The sequence below is a fragment of the Erythranthe guttata genome, chromosome 14 (genome assembly GCF_056151865.1).
Source record: "Erythranthe guttata isolate IM_541 chromosome 14, IM_541, whole genome shotgun sequence".
Classification (NCBI taxonomy): Eukaryota; Viridiplantae; Streptophyta; class Magnoliopsida; order Lamiales; family Phrymaceae; genus Erythranthe; species Erythranthe guttata.
Genome location: NC_142546.1, coordinates 11,657,631 through 11,682,781, shown reverse-complemented (window position 1 = coordinate 11,682,781; position 25,151 = coordinate 11,657,631). Strand labels below are relative to the sequence as shown.

The 25,151-nt window shown below is 30.9% G+C and overlaps 3 long non-coding RNA genes and 1 pseudogene across 5 annotated transcripts; 3 read left to right on the top strand and 1 right to left on the bottom strand.

Moving 5' to 3' along the window:
- The first annotated feature begins 4,971 nt into the window (after nt 1-4,971).
- On the top strand, nt 4,972-6,466 carry LOC148765199 (uncharacterized). Its single transcript, XR_016029667.1, has 4 exons — nt 4,972-5,257; nt 5,463-5,593; nt 6,022-6,186; nt 6,275-6,466. It is a non-coding gene; the product is annotated as an uncharacterized LOC148765199 (long non-coding RNA).
- Nucleotides 6,467-9,093: 2,627 nt separating this feature from the next.
- LOC105952518 (uncharacterized) lies at nt 9,094-10,110 on the top strand. The gene is made up of 4 exons (XR_016029723.1): nt 9,094-9,369; nt 9,436-9,482; nt 9,561-9,669; nt 9,786-10,110. It is a non-coding gene; the product is annotated as an uncharacterized LOC105952518 (long non-coding RNA).
- Nucleotides 10,111-10,599: 489 nt separating this feature from the next.
- On the top strand, nt 10,600-12,121 carry LOC105952517 (phytochrome A-associated F-box protein pseudogene; annotated as a pseudogene). The gene has a single exon (XR_016029722.1). The product of XR_016029722.1 is annotated as a phytochrome A-associated F-box protein pseudogene (transcript).
- A 6,563-nt stretch (nt 12,122-18,684) lies between these two features.
- On the bottom strand, nt 18,685-19,885 carry LOC148765198 (uncharacterized). Of its 2 annotated transcripts, XR_016029666.1 has the most exons (4): nt 19,638-19,885; nt 19,418-19,440; nt 19,249-19,312; nt 18,685-18,758 (listed from the first exon to the last, which is right to left on the bottom strand). It is a non-coding gene; the product is annotated as an uncharacterized LOC148765198 (long non-coding RNA). The 2 variants fall into 2 exon arrangements; XR_016029665.1 differs by having other exon boundaries at nt 18,685-19,312.
- Between the last annotated feature and the right edge of the window lie 5,266 nt (nt 19,886-25,151).

The following is a 25,151-nucleotide window of genomic DNA, read 5'->3' as shown; positions in this document are numbered from 1 at the left end:
GTTCGTCGAGACCTCTTTATATGTTCAATTACGGTGCGATCGTTCTAAGTGTTGTAATCGTCACGTGCATGACTTAGAAAATCGAATTCTCTAATCATCACTTAGTCAGCTCTGGCCAGAGACTTAGAATGATTACAAACTTTCAGAACACACAGGACATCCAAGACTATTCTAGCGATCGAATCCCCGACTACAATGCACAAACCTCCCACTAGATTTTGGACTGCACGGACACTGGCCCTTGGGATGGTCCTCTGTGGAACTCAGGGACAGGTCACGATACAGCTGGTCCTCTAGTGAAGTCACGGTGATGTCTAGGTCATAAGGACTAATGGTGTACAACTATACCATAGATATCTCTACTCGATTATTGGGAACCACTTAGAGATTTCTAGGGTGAGGGAGTTCAGTGAACTCGTCAACTTACGAGCACCCACTTATGCATGCCGATATCACAATACCGTTTACTGATGAGATGCAGTACACATACACTAAGTGCTAGTCTCTTAATGGGAAAGGCCGATATCCTCATTGGTGGCGTAACCCTTCGACTAGGAACATGTTTAACAGTTATAATACTTAAGTAAATATCTCACGATCCTAACGATCAATTACTAGTACTTGTAATAACTGTAAGGACTATATCTATGCTTGTGAAGAAGGGACAAAGATATAGAATGCCAAGGTGTTTTATCATTAATACGAATAAAGGTTCGTTTATTACAATAATAAATACGAAAGACCACAGCCACATGTTGGCTTGTTGGTCACCTACTCTAACAGATTGAACCTAGCATCCCATTAAATTAGAATGTTTGATTCCACACGAAAATCAAAGGGATTTGATTTAGTGAAGAGTTCGAAAGAGCCTTAAGTTCACAAGAAGGTTAGTGGGAGCGCCATTACGTTTAATAGTGTTTTGTGTTGGTGGCATTCTACTCATTGGGAATGATGTAGGAATGTTGCAGTCAACTAAAACACGGTTGTCCACACGTTTCTCAATGAATGAATTTAGGGTAAGCTTCCTACGTATTAGAGGATACGTATTTATAGAGATAAATAGAAGAGGTTGCTTAGCTACCCTAATTCATATTATAGACTTCATATGGTTTATGCAGTAAAGCGTCACTGTAGATTTCAGTCTAACCCCAGCCAAGTTAGTTGGATAGATATGAAAGAAATCCTTGAATACTTGCAAAGTACTAAGGACTTGTTCATATATAGTCTGTGGGGATTCCGAGTTGAAAGTAAAGTCGTTCGACGACTTTAGCGTTTCAATCGGAAATGGACAACTTTAAAGGACGTGAGGGATTATATTCAAGCTTCATAACGGGGTGCCGTGTGTTGGAAAGAGTTCCAAATGGAACATGACGGCGGATTCCACCTCCGAGGCTTAGAATAATGCGGCATTGGATGACGCAAACGTAGTAGTTTGGATTTGAAATTACATTCAAATGGACCTGTTAAATCGGGAAACTTCCCAATTTAGAAAGTTCACTAATTTCCGCATGTTTCTTTCTCTACGTTCATTCCGACTCGTAATCCACAATCACGAATCTTGGACTCAATCATATTGACCTCCAACTTTGCAAAGATTAACATATTAACCTATGCTCATTGTTATCAAGGATCCGTATTACACGAGAAGTGTGACCCTCAATGGTTCATGTGTTAGAGTATGTGACCAATAAGCCAACTAAGTGTTGTGTTTTCTCACGCTACTCGTAAATAATCTATTTCAAATTAATGGTAAAATACCTTTTGGCATTCTATATCTCTTATCCCATGCAAGCAGCATAGATATAGTCCTAACGAGTTACTCTATTACTGTGAGTTGATCTAGTAGAATCGTGAGAAAACTCAGCAATGTAATGTAACTGATAAACCTTGTTCCTAGTCGATGGGTTACGCCAATAATGAGGATACCGGCCTTTCCCTTTTGAGACTAGCACTTAGTGTATGTGTACTGCGTCTCATCAGTCATCCATGACTACTCAAGCGCTCGAATCCCCTACTACAATGCACAGACTTCACACTAGATTTCGGATTGCACGAACGTTGGCCCTTGGAGTGGTCCGCTGTGGGACTCAGGGACAGGTCACGATACAATCGGTCCTCTAGTGAAGTCACGGTGATGTCTGGGTCTTAAGGACTAATCGTGTACAACTATATCTTAGAAACCTATTACTCGATGAATGAGAACCACTTATAGATTTCTAGGGCGAGGGAGTTCAATGAACTCATCTAGTATGAGCACCCACTCAAGTATGCCGATGTCACAACACCGAGGACTGATGAGACGCAGTACACATACACTAAGTGCTAGTCTCAAAAGGGAAAGGCCCGTATCCTCATTATTGGCGTAACCCATCGACTAGGAACAAGGTTTAACAGTTACATTACATTGCTGAGTTATCTCATAATTCTACTAGATCAACTCACAGTAATAGAGTAACTCATTAGGACTATATCTATGCTACTTGCATGGGATAAGAGATATAGAATGCCAAATGAAATATTTTATTATTACGAACGAAAAACGATTGTTTTATTACAAGATAAAAGGAAAGACCACAGCCACAAGTTGGCTTGTTGGTCACCTACTCTAAGAGAGCGGTCGTGGATAAACATTTTCCAAGCGGATAAGATAGCTAGTACTGGAGAGAAAAGAAAATGGATGAAATAAATAGGGTTACGTAATAAAAAATCTTAAAAATATGACCTGTAAGGGAAAAATAGGTATATTAAATTTTAGTTTGTTAAATATTAATCTAATTAACTAATTAGGAGGTTTTCACTAATAAAGCAAAAGGGATTGGATTCATTTTTATTATACGTAACTAGTGAGGGATTCTCACTAATAATCCCTATACTATGGGGCTCTTTGAGAAAATTCTCAAACATATCATTAATAAGGAGATACCTAATCCATATTTCACTCTTTGAGATAAACCATACTCCTTTCACATTCTCTCTTAATCCCAAAATTGCACTTACACTATCTTCTTTCCATACTCGCATCCTCATTTACATTTTTCCTTTTTTTAAGAAAAAAAAAAAAAAATTTCGTTTCTTATTTACTATTATTTTATATTTTATATCTATAATTTTTATAAATTTTTTTCAGGAAATAAAAGATAAAAAAAATATAGGCGAACAAAAAAAGAACAAAAGACTCAAACAATAAAAAATTTAGGCAAAACCAAAAGGTTTTAACAGACGATTTATAGTCGTTAAATTTGCCGACTAAAACTAAGATTTTTGTATGGCGAGCATGTAAGAATCTACTACCTACTTGTCATAATCTAAGGAAAAAAAAGGTTTTAACAGACGATTTATGCCCCATGTGCGGAGTTGAGGAGGAAGATATTCACCATATTCTTATAAAGTGCTCTTTTTCTAGGTAGGTGTGGGCACTAAGGCTCCGTTTGATAGAATTAAGCACTGAACACTGAATGTTGAATAAATAACTGAATTGTTAAGCATAATGTCTGAAGACTGAATGCAGAATGATTAAGTTTGTTTGATTACTATAAATTTATTATATCTTAATCGTATAATTTTACTATATTAGCCCTCAAAATTGTGAACATATGTTTAAAAGTGTTCACTCGGTCGGTAAACCGATAGAAAATTCGGTATGCGCCATATGATGAACCGAAAATTATGCTTAGTTTTCAATAACCTTTTTTTTAATTATGGTATTTGGTACGATATACAATATTGATGCCCGGTTTACCGTATCGTACCGAATACTAAAATATTTAATATTTTTCCCTTTTATTTTAAATCCGTTAAGGTTATAACAAATTATAAAATACTTTTAAATTTGATATGTTTTTTCATTATTTCCAAATTAGCCTCTATTGAAATCACTTTTTATTTTTAGGGCCGATTGTTGTAATTTGAATGTCAAATTCAAGAATTAATTAGTTTAAATATTTATTTTTAATTTTTTTTTAAATAAGAAAATATATTTTTGCTTTTACCGGTATGGAACCGAAAAAACAAAATTAATTATGGTACAAAATTTCGAAGTACTGCAATTTTGATTTACCGAAATTCGGTACGGTTCGATACAATTTTACGGAATTAACACCCATATATATATTAATATATTATAACTATTAATAATATATGAATGAAAAATTTCAGTGTGACCTTTATAATTATTTGATCATATTCTTTTCACTAGTAATATTGAATAAATAAAAAATACCATAAAAGAAAATTTGGATTCCACCCTTCCAACAGTAAAAGGACAATTCAATTCCTATTTAAAAATAATTATGAAAGGACAATTATGTGGAAACCATCTTTCATCTATAAAATGAATAATTTGATTCTCTTTGCAACAAGAACGAAGAAAGAGAACTATAAAGGGAGGGACAAAATTTCATACCGGGATAATTTGGTCTCAAATTCAGTAAACTTACCTCTGAACCAATAAGTTATGATTTTTTGACTGAACCGGTCAGAAGTGAATGGTTTCATCCAGAGGTCACTATCAAACATGCTGAAAATATAATGTCTTACCTAATAAGATGTTAATAGTCATTAAGTGGTCATTAAGAAGTCATTAAGTGCAATCAAACAGGACCTAAGTTATATCCCGTGGAATATTCACAAATGGATTGATAAGGAACTAGTGTCTTGGATTGGGGTGGAAATCGGAACAAAATTTCCGATTTCCGCCGAATCCGATCCGAATAATTCCGATTTTGGAACGGTTTTATCAATTCCGAATTCCGAAATTCCGAATTCCGAAAATTCCGAAAAAAATCGGATCGGAATCGGAACTAGATATTGAAATTCCGGAATTTCCGAATTCCGATCCGAAATTAATTCCGATTTTTCCGATTTTTTTCCGATTATTTCCGATATTTTCCGATTATTATTAACATTTAGTAATTATTATATATAGTCAATTTTTTTATTTATTTTTATATTTAAAAGGTTCAAAAGGTAAACCCTAATTCATTCTCACTCTCACGTTGCGCCGCTGCACCAACCCTTTACTCTCTCCCGTAAATCATCGCTCATTTCTCCTACCACCACCGCCCCAGCCCGTCCCCTCATCTCTCCGTCGAGAACCACCAGCGCCACCCTCATTCTCTCCGCCGAGCACCAGCCGCGCCGCCCCTTATTGTCTCCACCGAGCACCAACCGCGTCGCCCCTTATTTTCTCAGCCGAGCACTAGCCGCGCCGCCACTTGTTGTCTCCACCGAGCACCAGCTGCATCCCTTCATTCTAGAGGTACTTCATAGAAATCGATCCTTTATTACTCTTAAAATTGCAAAAAAATAAAATTATTGGCAGAACATATCAATCCCCTGTTTTCTTCCTTCTGCAACCTAAACCTACTGAATTAATTTTTATTTTTGCATATTAGTTATTGAAATATGTTACTTGTTATATCTATTACTGAATTTGTTTGAACTTGAATTCAAAATGTTTGTAGGGGCAACCCGCAGATTAATTGTGGAGGATAATCCTTTGGTAGACTTTGCTGAGTTTCCCAATAAATTGTTAAGGCCTTCATTATATATTGCAACATTTTAAGTGGAACTGTTAGAGGGGCTTTTTGAGATGGTAAGTTGTCTCCCATTTATTAATTTTATGAATTGTTAGAGGGGCTTTTGAGGTGCTTCTTCATGAATATCTTATTCTAATACATAATTTGTATCATAATCTTATGATTTATGTTTTTTTCTTACATCTCCTATTGAGATGCTTCTTGGTTGTGGCTAACATATTAATGTCAAAACATCTTATATGATAATTCAAAATATTTGCTGAAAGTTTAAGATGTATGCTTCCTAAGTACAATTTATGAGTTCATCAGCTCCTTATGTTACGAAGGTCGATTTTTTTTTTTCTCTTTCTCTTAAGATCCAATAAGCTCCTTCAATTTGATGTTTATGAGTTTAGGGGGAATTACACATCCCCTCATATATCCTTGTTTGGAACTTGTGATCCCTTCTGCTCTAATTGTCATTTACCTATTGCAACTATTTGAGGAATTAAGCTTTAAGGGCAAAACAAGGAGAGGAACAAGAGAAAATTTTGGTAGCAATGTAATTGATCTAAGATACATCTTTAGTGTGTGCTCAAGATTGGTTCGAGAAGCGGTCCTTTAGTTGATGTTGAAGAAGACCTCGATAAGCTCTTATCAATAGAAAAGAGTATGTATTCGTCTTCAATTTTATAAGACTTTTACTTTGTTACAATTATTTCTAAATGTTAATATTTTTGATTGTTTTTTCATTGTAGATATCAATGCATTCAAGGTTAACAGTTGAGAAAAATTGGAGAGTGATTCTATGTGGATGTCCTCTCGGTTTTTTTGTTTGGATGTGTATTAGGTGTTGTATTGTTGGTATTTTGAACCTAGGCATGCTTGTTCCCTTTATTTCTGTTTTTATAATTTAATTTCATCAAGAAAGCAGTTTGTTGTTGATGTTATTAGTATTGTTCTACTGTGTGTCTGTCTTTATGATGAAGTAAGTCTTTTTTTATTTTTTTTATTATTAATATTATTCATTCACTGATATATTTTGAAAAAAAAAATTTTTTTTTTTGGAAAATCTGAATATTCCGAAAATTTCCGAAAATATTCCGAAAATTTCCGAAAATTTCCGAAAATATTCCGAAATTTTCCGAAAATTTCCGAAAATATTCCGAAAATTCCGAAAATGAAATATTCCGAAAAATTCCGATTTTCCGAAATTTCCGAAAAAATCGGAATCGGAATCCATTTTTAAATTCCGAAAAAATCGGAATCGGAATCGGAATGGCTAATTGACTTCCGAAAAAAATCGGAAATATTCCGAAAGGCCTAAATCTGATCTGATCCGTCCGATTTCCACCCCTAGTCTTGGATATTGCGTATGAAGTCATTAACAACACAAAGCTACTTTGGAGAAGTGTATCTTGATATGGTGGGAGATTTGACAGATATTTTGTGACAGCCTAAATCCGTCACCAGTAGTGACCGAATGAGTGACAAATATGTGACTAAATATACTACTGAAATTTAGAATTTTTTAATGACCAATATGTGACGAATCAGTGACGAATTTTGTAACAATCGACTCTCAGTCACATTTCGGTCACAAATATTTTGACAGAAATTGATTCAGTCACAAATTGGTCACAAACTTTTGATGAGTGTAACAATTTGATTAATGTCGGTCACAAATCCGTCACCATATCCTGCATGTGACCAATCCGTCACATACATTACGGTCACAAATCCGTCACCGTTTAAGTTTTGTCATTAATCCGTCACTATGTTTATCCGGTAAGAAATTGTCACATACATGTCAGACACTAATCCGTCACATTTTATGTTTCGTCATTAATATGTCACTATTATAATTATTGTGTTAATTACTATGTTAATTTTCGTAAATTCACTTTAATACACCAAAAATGAATAAATTGAAAATATAAATTCAATTTATTTGTGTTTTATTATTTTTTTAGTTCCACGAAATAGGAGATTGGACGTTTGAACATTTACTATTTTTTATGGTAACAAATGTATTTTATTCTTAATTAATTAATTCACTTATATGTTTAATAAAAAAATTGTATTCTCAAATATTAATTTGATGAATGATTTACAGTTAGTTCTCAAATATATAATTAATTATCGTGAACACAAATCTAACTTATAAAACATACTAGTTTGTATAAACTTATTTAATTTATATTTTTTTTTTTATTTGCCAAAAGTTGCTAAATATAATTAAGGTGGTGTTTGCAAATGATTATTTAAAAGCAGAAGTTAGTGATTGTGATTTAAGTTAGGTGGTGTTTGCAAATGATTATGTAAAAGCAGAAGTTAGTGATTGTGATTTAAGTTAGTTTTAAGTGTTTATTTCTAAAAGTTGGGGGTGTTTGCAAATATTTCGAAAAATGAACTAAAATTGAAAAAGCAGGGTTAGGGGTGCTTTTAAAAAAATAGCTTAAAGCAGATTATTTTAAGAGAAGCAAAAACAAAAGTTGATTTTGCAAACACCTAAAAATAGATTATGAGCAAAAAAAATCGCATAATCACTTTCAAAAAGCATTTGCAAACACCACCTTAGTTTTAAGTGTTTATTTCTAAAAGTTGGGTGTGTTTGCAAATATTTCGGAAAATAAACTAAAATTGAAAAAGCAGGGTTAGGGGTGTTTTTAAAAAAATAGCTTAAAACAGATTATTTTAAGAGAAGCAAAAGCAAAAGTTGAATTTGCAAACACCTGAAAACAGATTATGGTGGTGTTTGCAAATGATTATATAAAAGCAGAAGTTAGTGATTGTGATTTAAGTTAGTTTTAAGTGCTTATTTTCAAAAGTTGGGGGTGTTTGCAAATATTCCAGAAAATGAACTTAAATAGAAAAAGCAGGGTTAGGGGTGCTTTTAAAAAAATAGCTTAAAGCAGATTATTTTAAGAGAAGCAAAAGCAAAAATTGATTTTGCAAACACCTGAAAACAGATTATGAGCAAAAAAAACCGCATAATCACTTTCAAAAAGCATTTGCAAACACCACCTATGAGCAAAAAAAACCGCATAATCACTTTCAAAAAACATTTGCAAACACCACCTAATTGATAATAATTGATTTAACAAATTAACTAATATATATATATATATAAAATAAAATAGCAGTTGAGTAATTAACTCCCCCACTACGACACTGTCATGAATTCTAGGCCCAAAAGGCCAAAACAAAGTTTATGTTCAAGAATACAGATCTGCCGTCGTCTGCGCAATACAGTTCCACACTTGAACACGGCTTTAATTATTTATTTTTCTCCAATTTAACACCGCCAAACATCGCTCATCGGCGACAGTGGTAGAACACGGGATTTAAAAATTTCTATGGTTCGGCAACAGCTCAACAGTAGCGGCGTTGAATTGCAGATGATTTATGCGATTGAGGGACGGCGACGGCGCACCGTTGACGGAAACTTTCCTAGTCGACACACTACCACTTGGGCATAAGGGTAAATTTCACCATTGATTTGGAAATACAGATGAAGATGTTTTCTATTTGTATTGTAAATTCATAGGTGGGTGAAAAATCGAGTAGAATCATCTGGTTTCTACAGATATTGATATAATTAGGCTATAAATTTTAGGGTTTCACACTTAAATCCTGTATTCTCAACCTTTTCATGGAGATTAGATGTATTTGGCTTTATTGGTAGTGCCTTGTATTTATGATTAAAGTAATTTCAATGGTTTTTGTTTTTGTTGTTGAGAGAAGTTAGAATTATGCATTTATGTTGTTAGGGTTGCTTGAAATGGAGGCAAAAATAACCTATGATCTTGGTAGAATGCAAGAGAAATGTCTTCGTGGAGAATTTTGGAGAGTTTCTCCGATCAAGGAGTTGATGCAAATCCTGTATCTTCTCCATCGATTCAAAAGATTCGATTAGATCCTTCCGACTATTGGGAAGATGTCCTTTGACGGATATTAAGTGAGGTAATTCACGTTATTAAGCAAGTCAATATACTCAAGTGGAAGTGTTGATAATGATAACTTGTATGTAAATATTGGCAGACATCGTCGTCACGTCTGAGACCTACTGGACCGGAAATATGGACGGTGGGATCTTCAGCCCTTTATAAATCATAAAAGATCTAATTTGCCTAAAACTTCTCTACAACAGGTGAATGGAGCTTTTTTCGCCTTTTTTGTACTGCATTTAAAAGTAGCAGACATCTAAAGAGATCTTACATACTTTTTACCTTGTTCTAATTATTCCTTGCCTTTTGCTTTAAACAGTTGAAAGATGAAATTCTTTCATGAAAGCCTTCTCGTTTTTCATGAAGAGGAAGATAGATACTAAGGCCATGGATTGTCGATATTGAAGGACGATAAAGAATGGTGTTAGGAATGTGACCTGAAAATTGAAGGCAAAATAAATGGCGGTGACTCAAAAAAAGAGGAGGAATATAAACGAGTTTAGAGCTCATGGTTTCTATACATAAGATATTTATGTTTTGTAATTTTAACAGATTCTTAGCACTAGATACTACTAGCCAAATGAAGTTATGAGATATTGGAAAAGATATGATTTTGTTTTAATAGATATATGCTTTGTGATTTATTTTTTTCGATTTTTTGTCCAAAAATATATTGTAGTAAAATAAAGAGAACAAAAAAAATTATGGTGGTATTGCGAAGAAACGTGACGGATATTTGTGACAATCAATGTGACGGATTGCTTGTGACTGAAATTTGACGGAACATTTGTTACGGATGCATGTGACGGACTTTTTGTGACGATACTTATGACAGATGAATGACAGAATCTTGTGACAGATTAATGACACAAACAAATTGCTTATGACGGAATCTGTCACTAAATCTTGTGACAGATTAATGACACAAACAAATTGCTTATGACGGAATCTGTCACTAAATTTAAGGGAGTTCGACAAGGTATTTGTGACAGAATTTTCCGTCACACAAGTGTGACGGATTGAAAAAACCCGTCACTATTTTAATTAGTGACAAGGCTATTTCTCACGGACGTATTCCGTCACAACTCCGTCACAAAAGCCTATTTGTGACGGATTTTCCTCAATTCGGTCCGCAGGAATCTTATTGCATTTGACTAATTTTCATAGGGGGTATTTGCTAATTTTTTTAACATAAGAAAATTTTCAACAATTCGAAATTACACATGAGTGGTTTTTGCAAAAAAAAAAAAAAAAAAAAAACCCTTAGAATTCACACTAAAAATATAGTATCACAAAATCGAAAATTTTGATGAAAATGGATTTGATTGTTGAGTAAAATCGACCTAAAATTGGCGATAGGCGTAATATAAGTTCATAGATTTAACAGATAAGAATAGACGGTATGAGTTTAGAGGAAAGTTTGCAAACAAGTCCCCTAAATTAGTAAAACTGTAATAACATCCTCAATCAATCCCCTAGAGAACCTGAATTTGTGAGACAAAAATGTGTGAAGGTGGGGTTTTCTCAAAGCTATCAGATGACGTCATTCTGAACATACTCTACAAGCTTGAGGAAGATCCCCGGAACTGGGCTAGGGTGTCCTGCATCTCCACCAAATTCTCCTCTCTCATCAGAACCGTCTGCTTCAGATCTAAATGCTCTCAATCGATTCCCGCCGTCGTTTCCGATCTACTACTTCCTCCCGGTGGCTGGGCGTCTCTTTTCAAGCTTGCCGTATGCTGCCCTGGCCTAATCCACTCAGGCGTCCCCCTCGGTAACTGCGATTTCGGGATTGAACGAGAAATCGGGTCCGATGATCAGAGTTACAAAGAGCACGGATTGTTGGAGTTCACTGTACCTGAAGAAGGAATTCCGGAATCGAGTGTTCCTGCATCAACAGATTGCACGTGGTCATTGCACGACGATTTTTTATTTGGTGAGTCTTCGATCCCTGCTGCAGATTCTATTGCTGCTTGTAAGAGGAGGAAGATTTGTGTTGTTAGACCGCGGAGGTCACATTTGGCGTCGGGGATTTGGAATTTGAGCCGAGAGCAAGGGAATAAATTGCTGGCGAGTCGATTTAAGGGGGATTGCTTGTACATCTGTGATTGGCCAGGTTGCATCCACATTGAGGAGAAGCGTAACTACATGCTGTTTAGGGGTATTTTCAAGAATTTCAAACAGTCGAGGGTTTGGAGGACAATCAGTGATGATAGGAGCAAAATAATTGATTTGAATTGCATATATTGTAGCTCTAAAGAGACATGGGATTTGCATTCTTCGTTTTGTTTGAGGAGGTATTTCGGGTACCATGATGATGGGGAGCCTGTTGTTCGGGCCTATGTTTGTGAAAACGGCCATGTTTCCGGGGCTTGGACTAATTGGCCTTTGTACACTTGAACCTGCAGCAATCGGTACCTTTCTGTTTTACTTAATTATTATTATCGATCTTAAACATTTTGATTTTTGTGCATGTGTTGTTGCTGTGTGATGTTGTTTACTTATGGATTTATTTACATTTACCACTATCATTTGTATTGTTGACTGAATTCTCTAGACATCAAATAGTGTTGGCTGTATTAACTAGATTAGTGATTTAGAAGTATTGATTTGTGATATGAAGGATACGAATTTGAATTAGTATTTTGATTTTTTTGTCTCGTGGCTTGTCTAATTCACGTCTTGTATTTTGTGCATGTTATTTGGTGGCGTTTTCTCTTGCGAATTGTATATTATTAATCTAAGGGGTTACTTAGTTTTTGTTACGGGATGTTTAAGTATTGATGAATTATATGGTTTTATGTAAGATGTGTATAATTCGCATGCATGATAATGTAATGTGTTGGATTACAAATATTGTATTATGAAACTTGTTGGGCGGTTGATAAAACTTTTTGAGATGTTTAACGAAAAAGGCCTTTGGCAAGTGAAGTAAGCAAGTTTCCTTTGTTTCTCGCTATTCCTAGGTAACTAGTATTTGGCATTGAATATTTATTTCTTGAGCTTACAATAGTATACTATATGGATGGAAATTCTTATATAATTTGTTCATACTACGTGAGTAGATACCTATTTTACATCCCAAATGGACTATAATTGGATATAGCATTGTTTCTAGCACAACAAAAAATTCGTCTTCAAATGGTGGTAAATGACCTGTCTCCCTACCTAGAGGCTTCTTTTTCAATTTTAACGTCTCCTTACCAGGAAAAAGATAGACTTTTCATGCTTTGTTGCTCTTAATGTTATAAGGCAAATTTGGTTTGGTTAAATCTTGCCGTGTTTCATAATTTGCTTAGTATAACCTGCAAATTACGAGCTGTAGCATTGTCCTGTTTCGGAGCAAGTGTCCTATGGTCGATGGAAGTTAGCTTGCTCATAATGATTGTAATGTAGGAGGCCTTTTCAGTTAGCACTTTATGACTACATATTTTTTTTCTCTGTCCTAAAGTTGTCTTCCCTGCATGAGCTTGTCTTCACTTCTCTTTATTATATCCATATACAAATTTCAAAAATAAAATTCAGTTCATTTTTATTTTATAATATAACCAATTTATGATTAAAAAAAAGGTTTTAAATAAAAATAAATAAATAACTAAAATGATCTGAGCTCGAGCTTCACAAACTCGACTCGAGCTCGAACATGGTCTTCAAAAGCACAGGGAACATGGTCCTCAATGTGCTCAAGTTCAAAAGATCTTTCAAACCCAGTTCAAGTTCGACTCGTTTAGTCCCCTAAACTCCACCAAACGTTGTCCTTGTAATAGACAAATGGCAATAGTAGATTCCCACTATGCCACAAAATTGCAATATTTAGAACCTTATGACCTATACGTAGGGGTGGAAATCGGAAATGAATTTTCGAATTCCACCAATTCTCATCCGAAAAATATTCGAATATAGAAATATTTTCTTCATTTTGATTTTTGAAATTTCAATTTTCCATCTTTTCCATTTTTTTCAATGGAACTGGAATTGTATATAAAATTACTGAAATATTGATTTTTGATCCGGTTTTAGTTCTGATTGTTTTCCGAAATATATAATATAAAATAGTTGGTATAAAATAATGGACAAAGTTCACTTTGTACCGCTGAATTATGGGGTGTCTCGCATACACACCCCTCAATTACGAAATGTACCAAATATCCCTTACATTTTGTGGTCAAACTTAAAAAAAAAAATATAAAGATTAATTTTCTAATGTTTTCTTGTGCAATGACAATCTTATCCCCACATTTATGGGAAATATATGTTAGTAAAGTATTTAGAAATATTTCAGCCAAAATAAGAAATACTATCCCCTTTATTTATTTTTTTCCAACGTAACTTATCTAGCAAACATCACTTGAATGATTTTTTAAGTAATTGTTTATCTTATTTTAATACTTTATTAATTTGAGGATTATTTTTTAAGGGTTCTTACTTCTTATGATAAAGTCCCCAACCAAGCATGTTTATTATTCTAGGTTTAGGGGCTAGATCTCTTTCACCAAGCCCATCCCTTTAATATTTATTATAAATAAAGGAAACACTTATGTATATCCCAATATTACCCTCAACTATTTATACTCAATTCTTAATTGTAACCCCAATTTAATCAATTTTGTCCACAAAAATCCAATTTTGACCACAAAAATTCAATTTTGACTTTTTTTTGGAGCATATTTAATATGCTCCAATTTCATTCTTTAACTTAATTTAATCTCAATTTGACCCCAAATTTCACAAATTATTCAATTTTGACCCAAAACTTTTTTTTCACCAATATTTCTTTTTTCAAAAAAAAAATTTTGCGGCCGGATTCTGGCGTTGACTTTTCAATTTTTTTATTTTTGTTTTTTTTTTCTTTCGGATTTTTTCGCTTTTTGTTGTTTTTTTTTTACGTCCACCGCTAAACGTTGACCGTAATTTTACTGTCACTGACAGTAAATTAACGTAATTATACTGTCAATGACAGTAAATTAACGTAATTGTACTGCCGTTGACAATACATTTATGTAATTGTGCTGCCGTTGACAGTAAATTAATGTAATATTATTTTTTTTTTGTTTTTTTTGTTTTTTTTTTTTGTTTGATTTGTTGACAAGTCAACGTAATTATATTACTGTCGTTGACAGTAAAATAACTGTAAACACAATAATATTACTGTCAACAACATCAATATTATTATTTTTTTGGGTTTTTTGTTTTGTTTAAGTTATTCACGGAGTAACGTAATAATATTACTGTCTATTATTGTAATATTACTGTAAACACAATAATATTATTGTAGTTGACGGTAATATTACTGTTGTTATAGTAATATCGCTGTCAACCACATCAATATTATTATTTTGTTTGAATTTTTTGTTTGTTTGTGTTATTCATGGAGTAACGTAGTAATATTACTGTCTATTATTGTAATATTACTGTGGTTGACGGTAATATTATGTTGTTATAGTAATATTACTGTCACTCACAATAATATTAATTCTTTTGGTTTTTTATTATGTTTACATCTGTTGAACGGTCAACATAGGAATATTACTCTATTACACAATAATAATGAGTTTTGTTGTGTTAATATTACTGTGCTAGAGATTAATATAGCAATATTACTGTGTTAAACAGTAGTTTAGTTTAATTTTACTGTGTTTAACAGTAATATAGTTAATATTACTGTCAATCACAGCAATATTGCTGTTTAAACGAAAAAAAATGTTACAGAAAGAAAGAAAAGAAGAAAAAAAGAAAAAAAAAAATCGAAAAAGTCAACGCCGGAGACCGGCGAAAAAATCCGGAAGGAAAAAAAAATTAAAAAGTCAACGCCGGAATCGGCGGGAAAAAATTTTTTTTGAAAAGCGTGGAGGTACATGATGTCAGCTGAGCTCCCACCGTCCACTAATATCTTCTTAACCAAGAAGTTGGCCACCGTTGTTGTTACTACCAACGCATCGACATGATCTTCATCTGGACCTTCAAGGTCGGAGGAGTTGAAGACTATGCTATGATCAGGTCTTCGTATTTGATAGATGCGTGCGGATGGAGAAGCACGTTCTTGATTCATGCGTGCTGATCGAGCGAGGGTGCGTCTTGCATTTTGTGAATCGCCACCCGGCGGTCCTCCGGAGATAAAGGAGATGATTCCCCGGGTAGGTTGGTTATCGTTGTTATCTGGGTCGCGTCGATGACCCCCATCCTCTCGTCTTTGCTGTTAATCTCGATTGTTATCTCGGCGTGGAGGATCATCACGGCGCTTGTTTCGAGGCTTATCAATGTATTCGCCTAAATGGCCCTGTTTGATCAGCCTCTCAATCGCCACTTTGAGTTGTGCGCATTCCTCCGTAGTATGCCCTCTGTCCTTATGGAATCGACAATAACGATCCGACTTTTCTCGCTTTGCATTTGGCTGCATAGGACGTGGAGGCTCTGCTAAACCTTTCTGTTCTATCACGTGAAGAATTCCAGTGAGGCGAGCGTTTAACGGAGTGAATCTGTTGTAGAAGGAAGATGATTGACCTTGAGGTGGAAGTGGTGGACGTCGATCATCCCGCCTCCTATTGTCCTGACGGTCATCTTCCCTTTTCCTTTTAGGAGGAGCATGGGTAGAGGAATCTTTTTCCAATATTTATTAATTTACCTTATATCATATACCGGATTGTGATAAAATATTTATGGTAATTAATAAATGACATTATTTTAATTACAATTTACCTTATCATTCTTCAATTTTATAATGCATTTCTTCAATTGAAATTTTAGATCCATACAATCCGTTCATAATTAAAAAAAAATTGTCCATAATTAATATTGATTATAAATATATTATGGTAACATTCTTATCTATATAATATATAAAAGTTGAATTCCATGCCTAATTGATTGACATTTGTCAATTTCAAATGATGACATGTCCTTAATTTCATCTCAAGTGGCAAATTGATTGGTGAAAATAAATCATCAAAAAACATGTCACCATTTTCCAATATTAAAAAGATATTTAATTATTTTATTATATATTTATATCATACCATTTATAAAATGTTCTAAATATATCAACTTTATTAGAAACTCTAAATAGTTTTATTTTTTAATTTAATTTTAATAGTAATTAATTTAATTTAAATCCAATTTAAAATCTTCACTTATTATAATTGTATGATTGATGGTGTTACGAAAATTGTGTATTTTAATTCATAAACTTGGATTTATATAAACAAAATATTGCAGAATAAATCATTTGATATTATACATTTTACATGAACATGACCGGAGAATGTGTTTATTTTTTTACTAACTTAATATCATATTCGTAATTACCAAAATTTCCCTGATGTTTGCTTCCATCTTACATCGACCCCCTTAAGGTATGTTTTTTCACAATTTTTTTTTTATTACGTGGAATATTCACCGAAAAATGCAGATTCTACCCTGCACACGATATTTGTTTATGGTACTTTTCAAAGACAAAAATTACCGTAAGGAGGACTTTACACGAAATATTTATTCTTCTTAAATAATATCTTCACAACTTTTTAGTATTACTATTACCTCCCCTAAGGGTAATTTTTGTATTTAAAAAGTAAGATAAAAGAAATGTCACGTCTGCAAGGGTAGAATCCACAAATTTTTGGATATTACATGGAATAAAAAAGATTCCGTAAAAAATCACACCATAAGGGGGTCGTGTAAGACATAAACAATCATCTGGGGGATTTTGGTAATTACCGATAAGTGGGGGTGCTTTCTGTAATTTAGCCTAATTTCATGAGGATTTTCGTAATTTATCCTATTAACAACGATTCGTTCTTTTCACGTCTTAACGCTTGCTTATACCCTTATATCATTTTAAATAATTTTAATGTCAGTTTGATAATATAATTAAATATTAATTTCTAATCTATATAATATATAAAAGTTGAATTCCATACCTAATTAATTGACATTTGTCAATTTCAATTGGTGACATGTATTCAATTTCATCCCATGTGGCAAATTGATTGGTGGAAAAGATTCCGTAAAAAATCACACCATAAGGGCCGGGGGTCGTGTAAGACAAAAACAAACATCTGGGGGATTTTGGTAATTACCGATAAGTGGGGGTGCTTTCCGTAATTTAGCCTAAGTTCATGAGGATTTTCATAATTTATCCTATTGACAACGATTATCGTTCTTTTCACGTCTTAACCTTTGCTTATACCCTTATATTATTTTAAATAATTTTAATGTCAGTTGATAATATAATTAAATATTAATTTCTAATATATTTAATATGTGTTTCTTGATGTATCAGGTACCACACATAAGGAATTAGATATAAAAGTTGTGAGATTGAATATAATTGTTTTTTTATACAAAATAATAGATAATTGCAAAAACATTGATGCAAAATCAGAATTAGGATTGTGATTAGTATTAGCATTGGAATTACGATTATAATTAATATTCTTTGAATTAGTATTGGTATTAATACTATGATTAGGATTCGGATTAATATAGTATTATAATTAATATTAGGATTAGGATTATAATTATGATTATATAGAATTATAATTAAGATTGTGATTATTGATTAGCACTACAATTAGTGACATGTATTAGTATTATGATTATGATTAGCATTAGGATTAGGATTATGGTTAGAATTATAATTAGAATTATAATTAGAATTAACATTAGCATTAGCATTAGTATTATTAGTAGTAAAATTATTAGGATTATAATTAATGTTAGAAATAGGTTTAGGATTAGAATTATGATTAGGATTAGAACCATGGTTAGTGTTATATATGAATAGGATTAGGAATAGGATAAGGATTTGGATAATATTAGTATTACACTTCTAATCAACATAAGCATATCCAGATTAACATTAACATTAACATTAAAATTAGTATTAGCATTAGAATATGTACATTAGCATTAACATTAACAATATTAACATATTAGTATAAGAAATAGTATTAATATTAGTATTAGTATTAGTATTAATATTAGTATTAGTAATAGTATTAGTATTAATATTAGTATTAATATTAGTGTTAATATTAGTTTTAGTATTAGTATTAGTATTAATATTAATATTAGTCTAAATATCAATATCGGTATCAATATCAGTATCGGTATCATTATCGGTATCGACATTAGTATCGGCATCAGTATCAGCATCTGTATCGGTATCAGTATCAGTATCAATATCATATCGAAATCCATATCACCTATCAAACTTATAAGCAAATACCTTCGATCACGGTTATTTGTTGATTTGTCTGCATTAACGAAATCCATATCACCTATCATTCTGCGCAATCTAGAATAGAACATACATTAATTGGAAAAGAAGAGTGCTAGTAAAGCCCTTGAAAATGAAATAACCATACGATGCATTTAAACGGCCGATGTAGTTACAAATACAATTACTAAAACATAAAAAAATAAATAAGTTTGTGGCTGATCGAATAAACACTATGCAAAAAATCCCATGTCTCCTGATAGTCTCAGTTACACAAGTAATATTCAATCACTCATCCTTTTAAAAAAAATCCAACTCCAAAGTCGATCAATCTCCTAAAACTTTAAAATAACAAACATGAGACAAAATCTATAATAGAGTGACAACATCTTGATTTCTTCGAGGAGAAAAATGCATTGCATAAATTACCTCACTAAGAAGCCATTTTCTCTACATAGATACACAATTTTGTTCCGGTGATAAAATGTATGTAGATATGTTTTGGACCCTAAAACGTCTCTCCACTCTTTAAGTCTAGAAACGAAGAGACAAAAGATAGAAAGAGTACCGTGAAACAGAGTCGTATAACCCATTTCAAGAATAGATGGTAGGAAATCAGTCCTTCTTCACACCTGTGACACCCATAAGAGAACACACATTTCTTTTCATATTTAACAAAAAGAAACGACAAGTTGCTTAAAGAGAATTGAAAAGTTATGAATGGTATAAGTACATACCCACTTCTCTGGCAAATTAAACCCTATAAAAAAACAATGAACTTATTTAGCGAAAAAATTCACAAAAAATATTACACCGAACACCTAAACTTTTAAAATCATATAATTTCCAAATCTCCACTTTGATTTCAATAAAATCAATGGATTCTTAGGTCCAATTTTGGAAATAAATATGACTTTGAACAACAATTTATAATTTGAAGGAAAAAGGAGAAATTACCCTAATTATGCGACAGACGGAGAGAATGTACTGATGGTGGCGGCTCGCGCTGTGGTGGCTGGTCCTTGATAAGGCCGAAACTCATAGAGAGATTTATTGTGGCGCGGTGCTGGTGGTGCAGACGGTGGCGAAATTTTGGAGAGAGACGAAGGTGAGAGGAAAATAATTGTGGAGATAGGGAAGAGAGGGAGACGTGGCTGGAAACCGAGAAAATAAAAAAATTGGAGAAGGAAAAAATAGAAATTAAATATAAATAAGGGAAAATAAAATTTTCATATCCCGCCTTTCTTAAATTACAACGCACTGAAATATTGTTATATTTATTTTATTTTACAAATTTATATTCCAATATTTGACAACATACTTATGTATCTAGTTATTGCTTAATTATTCTACAAGACATTGTGAATGTCGTTATATTTAATATGCTCTACAACATGCTTAAATGTGTTGTAATATGTTCTGTTAACAACATGCGAAACACGCATCTTGTGAAATATCTATGTTTGAGACTTACAACAACATGCATTTAGTGTATGTTGTCAAATATATAATATTACAACATGCTTTGGCCGTATGTTGTTGATTCCAAGTTGTTAAAAGTCATTTTTCTTGTAGTGTTAGTATCAGTATCAGTATCAACATTTGTATCAATATCAGTATCAGTATGAGTATCACTATCAGTATCAATATCAATATCAGTATCAGTATCGATATTAGTACCACTATCAGTATCAATATTAGTATCAATATCAATATCAATATTAGTATCAGTATTAGTATGAGTATCAATATGATTGTGAGTACTTGTATGAGTATGAGTATCAATATTAGTATGCGTATCAATATTAGTATTAGTATTACTATGAGTATTACTATGAATATCGGTATTAATATCAGTATCAATATTAATATCAGTATTAGTATTAATATTAGTATTAATATAATATTGCTATGAGTATCACTATTAGTATAAGTATTAGTATCAGTATCATAATTATTATTGTTATTAGTATCAGTATTAGTCTTAGTATTAGTATTACTATTAGTATTACTATTAGTATTAATATTAGTATCAATATCACTATTAGTATCACTATAAGTATCAATATTATTATTAGTATTAGTATCAATATTAGTCTTATTCTTAGTATTAGTATTAGTATTAGTATCAATATAACTATCATTATCAATAAAATTATCAGTATTATTATCAATATTAGTATTATTCTTAGTATTAGTATTAGTATCAATATGAATATTAGTATTAGTGCGTATTAGTATTATTATTAGTATTAGTATTAGTATTGGTATGAGTATGAGTATGAGTATTAGTATTAGTATCAGTATTACTATTAGTATCGGTATTAATATTAATATTAGTATCAGTATTAATATTAGTATTAATATTAGTATTAGTATTAATATTAGTATTAGTATTAGTACTAGTATCAATATCACTATAATTATCAGTGTAAGTATCAATATTATTATTAGTATTAGTATCAATATTAGTCTTACTCTTAGTATTAGTATTAATATCAATATGAATATTAGTATTAGTATTAGTTTTATTATTAGTATTAATATTAGTATTAGTACGAGTATGAGTATTAGTATTAGTATCAGTATTATTATGAGTATTAGTTTTAGTATTAGTATCAGTATTATTATTAGTATCAGTATTAGTATTAATATTTGTATTAGTATCATTATTAGTATCGGTATTAATATTAGTATTAGTATTAATATTAGTATTAGTATTAGTATTGGTATTAGTATTAGTATTAGTATTTGTATTAGTATCATTATTAGTATCGGTATTAGTATTAGTATTAGTATTAGTATTAGTATTAGTATTAGTATTAGTATTAGTATTAGTATTAGTATTAGTATTAGTATTAGTATTAGTATTATTATTAGTATTAATGTTAGTATTAGTATTACTATTAATATTAGTATTAGTATTAGTATTAGTATGAGTATGAGTATTAATTGAATTAATATCACTATTGGTAACAATATTGGTATCAGTATTGATATCGGTATTGGTATCAACATTGGTATCAGTACTGATAGTGGCGTATACATCATATCTCTTTTGCAATATTTATAAGTTTTATTGTTGTTTGAGTAATGTGCATCACTAATTAAACGCTATTAGTCATAAACTTGCATATTAGTTGAATATATATTATGTTACTTCTCTGCTACCGTGTTTGTTGTTACCTTAGTTATTTTGCAGAAGATTCACATGGTGTAGTAGATTGCAATCCAAGAAATAGAGTTATACCATATGCTTTACATGATTTCATTTAATCTTGATATCGTGTTTTGCGCGCTTCATGCTTTCTTATTTGTAATATTTAACTTAATTTTATATGTTACAACTCTAAATTAAGAGATAAAATTTATTTTTTTATTTCCTTCCATTTTGTTTTCCTTGAATTGGTATTGTCATAAAGAGATAGTCGTTTACATAAGTTTATTTTTCTTATTTTGAAACCCACATCCGTGCAACGCACGGGTGAAATACTAGTTTTATAGATTATTATACACTCAATGTATCAAATCGTTAATCAATAATATAATTTACTATTTTAGCAAAAACCTAAAAAAATTGTTACACTAGAAAAACTAACCCCCTATAAATACCGCATTGTTTTCATTCATTTATCATAATTCGAACGTGTAACTCAGGGAAACGTTTTGCTTTGTTTCTTTTTTTTTTCTTCCCCTTTCCTTTTCATTTTAAATTTTTGTTATTCTACATAATATTTCAAAAATTGTATTTCAATGTATTTTGTTCTTCAATGATTTTTTTTGTTTCGTTAATATTCGTTGTTACGCTTTATACAATAAATAAGTGTATAAAGTAAAAGAACGATTTTTTTTATTATTATTTGTTTTGTTAATATTTTTTTTGGTTGGGTCTTTATTTTTTTTCATTAATATTATTTTGTTTTTTCATTTTCACGGCTTTATTTATATTCTCATTCATTCTTTCTTCACAATTCTTTAATATTTCATTCACGTCTTTATTTATTTTTAATGTATTCAAACTTCCATTAATTTTTTTTCCAGTCCCATTTTTTTTACATTTTTTTTATTATTTACTATATCTTTTCTCATTATTCTTCATATTATTGTCGTTTTTTGTTATTTTTGTTGTTCATTGTTTCATTGTTATTTTTTTTTTGTTATTTTTGTTGTTCACTTGATTTCACTGTTTACTTTTCTAAATATTTTTAACGTTTTTTTAATGACATCCATTTGTTATCCCATTAAATTATGGGTCCGATAAATTCATGATTTTGAATCTTTATAGATACATATCTTTTATCCCATTAGTATATGCAAGGATGAGATGCGTATTTATTTATTTAATTTTTTATTTTTTTTTCATTTTTGTTTATGTTTTGGAAGTATTAACTATTATATCATCTATAAATCAATATATTGAAATTTATGCATATGAATTCTTTGAAGTAATGAATATTTTGTAATATTTTTCTTCACCCTAGCCATTTATCTCACATTTTATAATAATGTCAGTATTACGAATTTCTTTTCTTTTTCTTTTTTTATGTATTCATATATTTTAATTTATTTTTTTAGTGGCCATTGTTATATTTTTTTAATTCCTATTTGTTTTATATGTTATACCTCTCGGTAACGGTAGTAGTATAACCCAATTGAAATATTTTACTTTGTCCAATTTTTTATTTATGCCCCTTTATTTATGGTATATAAAAGTAATTAGTATTAATATTAATAAAAGTATTAGTATTAGTATTATGATTAGAATTATGATTATGATATGATTTAATTAGTATTAAGATTATGATTATAATTATTATTAGGATTATGATTGTGAATATGATTTAGTATTAGGATTAGGCTAAAGGATTATGATTAGTACTATCATTAGGATTAGAGTTAGCATTAGCATATTATAATTACCATTAGTATTAGCATATTAGAATTATGATCAGCATTAACATTAACAATAGTAGTATGATTAGGACTAGCCTTAGGATTCGAATTAGAATTAGCATTAACATTATGATTAAGATTAAGATTATTATTCGGATTAACATAAGCAGTAGCATATTCGAATTATGATTAGGATTAACATTAGCACTAAAATTAGCACATTATGATTATAATTAGCATTAGCATTAACATTAACATTATCATCAAATTAGTATTAGAATTACGATTAATATTATGATTAGAATTAGTACTAAAATTAGCATTAGCATATTAAGAAAATGATTATCATTAGCATATTAGTATTACTAGATTATGATTATCATTAGCATTAATATTAGGATTATCATTAGCATTAGCATTAACCTTAACCTATTATTATTAGCATTAACATATTAGTATTAGCATATTACGATTAACATTAACATTAGCTTTGACAAATTATGATTAGCAACAGCATATTAGTATTACCATTACCGTTATGATTTTATTAGCGTATTATTATTAGTAATAATATTAGTAATAGTTGTGATGATTAGGATTAGAATTATGTTTATAATTAGTATTAGGATTAACTAAGGATTGTGATTTATATTAGGACATTAACTTTATCATATTATAAATTGTCATTAGCATTAGTGTATGGTGATTATGATTAGCATTAGTATTATGATTAAGATTGGAATTAGGATTATAATTAGCATTATCATTATGATTATAATTAATATTAGGATTACGATTATGATTGGGATTAACATTAACATAAGCATTAACATATTACGTTAAGGATTATCATTAGCATATAGGCTTAGCATTACCATTAATATTAAGATTAAGATTATCACTAGAATTAAAAATAGCATCAGCATTAGAATTAGGATTATGATTATGATTATGATTAGGGTTATGATTAGCATTAGCATTAATATTAGCATTAACATATTAGCATTAGCATTATCATTAGCATTATCATTAGCATTAGTGTATTAGGATTAACATTAGTATTAACTTTAGCATTAGGATTAACATTAGAATTATGATTAACATTAGCATTAGTATATTAGGATTAATATTAGCATGAATATTAGTATTAGTGTTACCGTTATGATTAGCATTAGCATTACCATATTAGTATTAATATTAGTATTAATATTAGTATGAATATTAGTATTAGTAATATGATTAACATTAGCATTAGCATATTAGGATTAGTATTAAGATTAACGTTTGCATTAGCATATTTTGGTTTCTATTAGGATTACTATTATTATTAGGATTATGATTATGATTATAATTAAAATTAGCATTATCATTAGAATTATGATTATGATTAAAAATATGATTAGGATTATTATTAATATTAGGATCAAGGTTAACATTAGTACTACAATTAGTTTAGGGTTATGATTAGCATTAACATTAGCATACTAGGATTAATATTAGCGTACTATGATTAACATTAATATTAGCATATTATGATTGACGTTGGCATTAGCGTATTAAGATTAGCATTAACATTAG